Here is an 8,985-nt window from a genome sequence, read left to right as displayed (position 1 = left end):
GTAAACATTCCAACGGTTTCTGTCCCGTGGCTCGCTAAAACAAAGACCCTATCCTTCGGACAAGATGATTGCCAGAAGTCGATACATTCTTACAGAATATTTTCAGCTAGCCTAAGGACCCGCTATAAATCTTAGGATTCCTCCAAAGGGATAAATAGTCTTTGTCTTAACAATCCCTATATCTACCACTCACTACGGGAAGATACTGGAAATCTGCTTTCCTCACGTATGACGCTTCCATTTCCAACCATCCTTTTCCAACCACCAACACAAAATCAGCTAATTAACAGCGACGTCCATTTCCCTCGTTTTCCGAACCAACGCTTTCCTCGACGGATCCGATGATCTCGTACCCTTAGACACACCCCATCATAGTTTTCCCATGCAGCATCATCGTGACGGAAAGTGAGTCGTTTGACGCCTGTCCGAATTGATAGTTGGTAGTTGGCAGCAATCACTGATCCGAGTTGCTCGACATCTTAGGCAATCATCGTCCGAACTTGTATCGCATATCGAAACGCATCGACCCGAGTTCGAACTTGTAATCGCGAACCGCGAACCGAAATTAGTAACCGTGAGTTTTATGCCACGTGTACACATAGAATATATTGTTAATAAATATTTATTGTTAAATACATTCGAGTGTTTCTTCAGTACCTATCACGACATATAACCTCATATATAATATATCAATATATATAATATATATAATATATAGTATACTACAATATACTGTTACTAAAATTACAGGAAAAGCCAGGAATAGATCCTCAACAAAAATGGAGCTTTTATTCCTTATTTCATGACACAAGTCTTCATCTCGCATAGGAAGAAGTTTAAAATCGATAAATATCTACCAGATATTTCATGACGTTGATTCATTTCTCGATATCCGAGTAAAATTGCATCGATGTTCGTTGACAGATTAAACTGCGTTTCTAAAATATATTTCCACGGTAAAGAGAGGCGTCGTGTTGCATCGTGTTGCGTTGCATCGCGTCCCACGATATACATATGTATCTTCATCAGACAGCACTGTAAATATTGTACGAGCAAACTTTAACAATTTTATGCAAATAACATCTACCGTGAGCGTTTCTCAAATGGCGTTCCGTTTCGATCTTCCTTATACTGTGAATCTTTAACGGAGCTTAGCATAATTGCAAGCGATTTTTTATTATTGCCGACGTATAGTCTGTCGCTTATTACAGTGTCTCATATTAATATTCAGACACAGTACTATCTCTATATTTGTTGCTTTGTAGAGGAGATGTTTTAAATATCACGTTGCTTTCTATTCTCTTCGAGAATATGAACCATTTATTGTCACTTGAAAATACGTAAACCATTTCTTAATATCGTTTAATTATATGTACAATAGATTTTTAACAAAAACATAGGTTCTCCTTTTTGTTTCATAAATTCGATGTCTTCTTTATATTTTCTAACGGTATCTGTGATAAATGATACTAATAATCGTGCAAGTTCATGATAACTTTTAAACATCAATTAATAAATTACAAGTCGTCTTTTATCTAAACTATAAACAAAACTTACATTATTCTTTCCTTTCGTGTCTTTCTCGTGTATTTTATGATTTTAGAATGATTCAAACAAGATTTCAAGTCGAAAAGCCATTTATCATCTACGTAATAACCTAATATTATCGTAAAAATATTTCTGATTCTATATGCTACTATATATAATTATAAGCTGCTTGAATTAGACTCTCGATAGAAGTTAATTCAACCAAAATAAAAGAAATTTTTTCGATTAAATCATTCCACGACGAATCGTTTCACGCTGTTTAATATAAGATCGGAACTACTTCCAAACTAGTTTCAAAAATTTCCAAGTTTTCCACGACTGCAATTAAAAACACCGTTGCAATATGGGAAAATGGTACCTTGTTGATTTTTTATATTAGGGGCGTCTAGTTTTCAGAATAACTTTAAATTCTGTACGAGGTTCTCGCGTCGCCTCGAGAATCGACCCGCGTTCAATTTCGCGAACGATTCCATAGCAGCTAAGGATTATGGTCACTGGCCGGATAATGGAGTAACAACAACTGGAAATTCCAAGTTTTCAAAATATTGCCGAGCAACGCGTTCTTCTCGCGAAGTCAATTTCAAGTTTGATAGGAAGAACGTGTGATAGCAGATAAGAGCCGAGGTGGAACTTCGCGAAGAGATGAAAGTTAGCTGTAACGTTAAAAAAGAATCGTTTGTGGGAAAGGTTCCGGTTTGAAAACGCGGGATGAGAGGAAATTCGTATGTAGGTGTTGGAAAATGATGAAAAATGTAAGAATGGTGAAAAGGTAATTTTACTGTAACATTTTTGAAGAATTGTTTGTTCCTTTTTAAATTTAGGGGCAGTAATAGTAGTTTACTTTTTAGTTCACGTTGCCATTTTCCGTTTGTTGTTATATTAACAAATTTTATTTTCTATTAATTATTCACGCGATCTATTCATCACTGTCGCATAGAGAACAAAGTAAATCTCAAACGTTGATAATTCACAATACGATTATTATTTAAAAATATGTAAACCAATCAAAAGTAAATTAAGATTAATTGGAAATTATTTATATATTAAATTGACCTGTGTTCAAGCTCGCACGTCACGGTAGATCGGTATAATCAACGAGTTTCTCTGTCATTATTAAGAAACTGAATCAACAAATTGTAAAAGGAAATAAAACCACATAAAGAGGAGTAGGAAGCTATTTCCGACTAACGCGGTATACGTTGGAATGTTCGCTTCAACGGAGAACAATACGAGGAAATGCGATGATGGTGAACACGCGGAAGAGGAATAGCAGCGTCCGCTTAGACGACACGATACGAAATTTTAGTTCCACCTCCGTGAACAATACATGCAAATTCACCGAATAATCCGCCGGTGAATCGTTGTCGCGGTTTCCTTGCCACATTTGCGGTGGTATACGACATCGACACCCATTGTTCCAGCACGCGAACCAGAGAAAAGCGATGGTGTACAAAGGATTCTTGCGTAATAACGCGTACGAGTAGCCGGTCAAATCGGACGGTCGTGTCCGTGTCATCAACAGGTTTATCAACAGGTGAAAATGCCGATACAAACGCGGTCGACGAGTGAGGAAAAGCGTAAGCTTGAATGGTGTCGTTCGCACGTGTAACCTGTGACAGGTGAACTGTGCAGCTTGGGAAATTTTCAGCTACGTCGCGCGGTGAATCGATAAAGCCACTTACGCTGGAATGGTCCGCAACATTGCACTGCCCAGCTGTAATCGCTACCCCAGGTGTGATCTTGACATTTCAGAATTCAGAAAGTGGAAATATTCAAAAAAAGCCTTAAAGGATATATATTTAAAATCTTCCATCAGAACGGTGAAATCACTAATTGAGTGTTATGCTGTTATAATCGATTTGAGCGTTTCACTCATAAGCGTTAATTACATAGTTTGGTCCACTCATGAGGGTTAATTACATACCTTGGTTCACTCACGAAGATTAATTACACAACTTGGTCCAATTGCGAGAAACATCTTGTATAAATCTGTCTTCCTGTACGAATCCCTGTACAGATAATTGTAAATAGTTTATTTTCAAAGAGCACAAGTCCTTTACCTGGTTCAAGAAAAGTGTGAAATATGCGATTGGTTCCGTGTAGCCACCTAGCAGGCAAGAAAAATGTCGTAGTGGTTTGTTTAAATAATCGTACGACAAATTGACCAACGTGTCCGAGAGAAACGCAACCGAAAAAACAAAACGGAAACATTCAGTGTCGTAGCCCGGAAAAAAGGTTCCACAAGAACGGGCAAGAAGCTAGTACGTTTCTCTGTTAGAAGAGAAATCCAGCGCAAAAACCGTGGCTGGAGAAACGAGGAAAGTCTGACACGCGACGAACAAAGGATAATTTATAAAAGTCGTCCGCAAAAAACACACCATGGCCGAATGACAAAGCTTTGTTGGGAAGTCCTTTGTTTTTTCTTCCCCTTTTGTTCCTTTTTCCTCGAATTTCTTTTTAACCGCTACTAACGGTCTCAGGCTGCTTGAAAACTGTTCGCAAGACAAAGCAATCATATCGTTAATCGAGAAAGTTTCCCAATAATCCTTAAGGCTCCTTTCTGCTCGTGATGATTTTTGGAAATTTTCCTCGAGAAAACATGATTACATATACAGGGTGGATGGTAACTGGTGGTACAAGCGGAAAGGGGGTGATTCTACGCGAAAAAAGAAGTCGAAAATATAGAATAAAAATTTTTCGTTTGAGGCTTTGTTTTCGAGAAAATCGACTTTGAATTTTCGCTCGGTACGCGTGCGGTACGTTATAACGTATCTCACTGTAGATCGTTGTCTCGATGAAAAAATTAAAAAAAAATGTTTATTCTATATTTTTGACTTCTTTCTTCGCGTAGAATCACCCCCTTTCCGCTTGTACCACCAGTTATCAACCACCCTGTATATATATACACCAATACTAAGTGATGATACTAACGCGCGCGTCGTTTCAATTATTTGAGCAGTGCATCCTTTTAATCGGTTGCTGAGATGGCGCATTAATTGGGCAATACAAAATGATTCGGAGAAGCACGCGGCGACAAAAGGGAAGATTGCGCGAAGAGTAATTGAATACGAGTCGTAAACGGTGACCGATGCAATTCCGCTAGAGCAATTAAAAGCTGGAGCGAGTCGCGATGGTTACTCCTAAGAGCCGGTGAGTCCTTGAATTAATGGGACTAACACACGTGAATCGCACGAAGAACGGTTCGACCGCGTCGATTTAAAATTACGGCTATTAATATCACTCGTTTCGCGATCGAGAACGGATGATCGAACGCGATGATTTGTCACCGACTAGAACTTGTGCGAGTTTCAAGCGCTTTCTCTACTTTTCTCTTTTCTCTTTTCAGGCGGTTTACGGGTTGAAAAGGGGAAGAATTGTGAATTATACGAAGATTGCAGGAGGAAAGTATGATAATCTCTGCAAAATATACATGCACTTGTACTGAATATCGCGTAATTTCTGTACACCAGAGAATTTTCTTACGAATGAACATATTACGTGGATTATACGAATGTTTCTGAAATTTCATTAACGTGTCACGATTGTAGCGACTGAAATAGTAAAATTTGAAATCAATTGGAAAATGTGTATAAAAGTTACAAGACATATGTACGTCTTATTGATATTATGAATAATTAATTTACTGCTCAAATACTTTGATGATCTTTGCAAAGTGTATGTCTCCAATAAATATCTTACAACTTGTACAATTTGTACATATTTTCAGATCAGCTTCAAATTTCACCAATATAATTACAATAGTTTTCTCTCTTCTCTCATTGTGTCTAAGGTATAGGTCTGTTAGGTGAGAGCCTTACTGAAGAGTCCATACTAGCAGACCTTGGACGAAACACTCACTTTTTCTCTTCTCTCATAATTACAATAGTTGAATGTCATCGCAGTGCTAATGAAATTTCGGCATGTTTTGTATAACATGTACATAAAAAGTTTCAGAGCGTTCGAATACTTTCACGAATCACTGTATATATATTTTCAGACGTCTTTTTTTATTTTGCCAATATAGCGGTGACAGTGGATGGACAGTCTCGTTACAGTGCCAAAGAAATTCGAAATTCCAAAATATTTTGTACAACGCACATAATATGTTCAGATACTTTCGTCAGCTGCTGTATGTATGGTATACCAGTAGTCATTAAATTATATATTCGTTTATAGTACCAACATTGATACAGAGTGTTGATTAACATCTGACGATGCGTATTTTCGAAATAATCTGAAAAATGAACATTTCTAGAGTTTCGTACATGCCAATACCAATTATGAATTAATAAAACTCAAACTATCAGCTATTGATATGTCATCGATATGTGGCGTATAAATTGCTCTAAATATTATTGTGCTTAAGCCTCATTGTTTTCGAATGAGAATCAAAGGCATGAATTCATACGTATAAACCAATTAACAGGTGAGCGTGCGGTGACACGCTTCCTAATTCTGACAATTATTCTGCTTGCTGCCTGAGCCCACGGATTACACAACTCTCGCCTGGGATGGTGTTAATGGGAAGCTGAGTTATGTAAACAAGCCGTGATCGTGCATCAATCGGGCATTCAGAATGCGCCTTCGATTATTGTACAGAATGTCTCTAATTTATTAATCGAAATTCTTGTCTTGCGCTATTTACATCGTTTCCGATAAATATTGAATTGCACGTTGAATGAAGGTATTAACATTTGATTTTTTTCAATAAAACTTTATTATGATATCTCTCGTCCTTCGTTCTTCGTTCCTCTTCATCCTTCAATTGGAAATCAAGAATAATTAAAAATTATTGTTTCTGCCTGTAAGATATTTTGTCCTCGATAATGGTAGTTTCCAATTGTGTCTTGATTAATGGAAATTTGTAATTTATTGCGATGTCGAAGGAGTTGAGGTCCTTCAAGCTGAGGTCAGACTATTCCAACTGTGGCGAAACATTCGTACAATCTTGAATTTCGATAATTTCGAGACTGAGAAATAGGAGTTTTAATGGCCGTAATTTGGTTAAATGTTTTAGGAAGTACTCTCCGTACTTCATGTGTTTACTGCAAACAATTAAACTTTTCAATTAGCATAACTTCTATGGAATTTGAAAAGCGTTATTGTATTAATTACTGCGAACTATAATGAAAGCAGTTATAACACACACTTATAATAAAAATTAATTCTTTATAGTTGAATGTTCCTTCTATATGGTTTGACAATTACAAACGACAGTTGTATTGCTACATATTAATCAAAAATTTTTAATTTAATAACATCATAATGTTATACATAACTATGACGATAGTAGAGAATAAAATCAATGCAAGTCGATTTATTCGTAATTTTATAATTAAATTACATTTTCTCATAATTACCAAACACTTTTAAACGGTAGAATACATCCATACATATTTATGTTATTACCTTCCTTGTCATTGTTTTATTTAGTATATTCCACATATTTGATCTTCAATGATCGAAATCGTAATTTCTGCTCGTGCCACGCATAATTGAAATTACTTCATGCGCGAATTACGGTAATTAACGCTATTGCCACTGCAGCGGAACGGCAAGTGTTTGTTACAAACCAAAATGTGTAAAGTTCCTATTTATGGTTTTCAGCAACCGTGACCGAATTAATCAGTCGTGAATAATTTCATTTATTTCCATCATCTTTCCCACTTAAGTACACTTTTTTACTAATTAATCTTGCGTTACAAATAATTCCACGCGATTATATCAATCAAAGAGAACTAAATATCTTATAATGCTCGTAATGTTTTGTAGGATATTTTAAATAAATGAACTTTGTCTTCTGACACAATCTTTTGTATCAATACATCAAGCAATTCAAGATAAAGAATGTACCTTGTATATCTAATTTTATATCACATACCATATATTTCCTTGAAATGATTGAAACAAGATCAATTCCTAATTGTATCAAACTTCGTAACAAAACGAAAGCTCAATCGATCGTAAGTCCCCACTAGCGAAAAGACCTACGCGCAAAATATTGTTCGAATTAATCTTCCGCAAACATTACAGTAAATTAACCTCGTGGCAAATCCACTCGAGAACGCTTAAGTACCCATTACCGATACTAGTCGCCACAAAATTACAACTTACCGTGTTTGGCATAAATCTTCATGATCCATTCGCTCGAATTTTATCTCATAGTCTATTCCAAGTCTCTTCCAATTTCCGTAAGAATTATTTCACGCTCGCGCCCCTGTTGAGACTCCGTGGGGCGTCTATAAATTTTCATCGCAAGGTAAAAAGAGCGAGACACGGAGAGAAGGGACAGTTCATGGTCGTAAAGCACCTGTTTTGCCTTCGGATAAATTATAGCGGTATGCCCGTGACCGTGCGTTCAACCGCGCCGGAAGTAGTGCACAACGGGACGCCTCTTGTGGCAGGATATTACCGTCTGCATGTATCTTCGGTATCCGCCTGATTCTCCGGTGTGCCCTTAAGGATGTCCGTGCGAATTTATCCTATCGGCGACTTGCCGCACTTTCCGGAATGATATCTCGCCCCGTTGCTTCGAGAGACCACGATCAACGCCAATTTATATCGCTGGATGTTTGTTGCGCTTCGTTCGATAAGCTCCAAGCGAAACGGGCATTTTCAGTATTTACGATAAGTTTGTGGTCGTTTAGGAAGTTTTACGCTTCATAAACTGTAACATGTTACATACACTGTACACTGACATTGACAGTTGCAAATTGATGTTGCAATAATTGATCTTGCAAATATATAATTAACAATTATGTATTTTTGGTGGTCATTAATGACTTTATTGTTAATGAGAACACTTTAATCAATTAACTGCAGAATTTAGTCTCTAGAAATCTCTCATAGGCTGCGTAAATAAAATCAAGCGATGACGAGTGTACACGTCAAACGCAGGGCAAATGCTACTATTATATATTTTACATCAAAATTAAGGCAGAACAATGATGGCTTACACTTTTATTCGAAAAAATTAACAATTCATTGTTGAAGAAATTATTGTTATAGAATATTTCAAAGTTGCAACGAAATTATAAAATTCATAAACAAGAAAAATAAAAAAAGAAATACAAGAAATTCAGTTAGTCTTTTCAGTGTGATATTTTTCGAAACAAGATACCAAACAAAGTAACATTTCACAAGCGAAGCACCAGTACCGCGACTCCTTACGAGTTTCATTTTTTGACCAGACGACGCATCTTCGAAGTGGATTTGCTTTTGATGATATAGCTGGTATAAAATTAGGGAAATGTTTTTCGATGAGACGTGTAGGTTTTGCAGTTGAACTCGCAGTTGGTCAATCAGCTTTAGAAATTTGTGTTTGCTGAATTGCATATTCCTTGATAATTTGTTCGGCATATTCGACCAAAAAATTTAATCGATTTAGTTTTCCATTGTCTTTTTTATGATACGTATGAGTTCAAACACATAACAGCT

Source organism: Bombus flavifrons, chromosome 2, assembly GCF_040668555.2.
Source record: "Bombus flavifrons isolate JBK064 chromosome 2, iyBomFlav1_principal, whole genome shotgun sequence".
Taxonomy (NCBI): domain Eukaryota; kingdom Metazoa; phylum Arthropoda; class Insecta; order Hymenoptera; family Apidae; genus Bombus; species Bombus flavifrons.
This window is presented reverse-complemented; position numbering follows the sequence as displayed.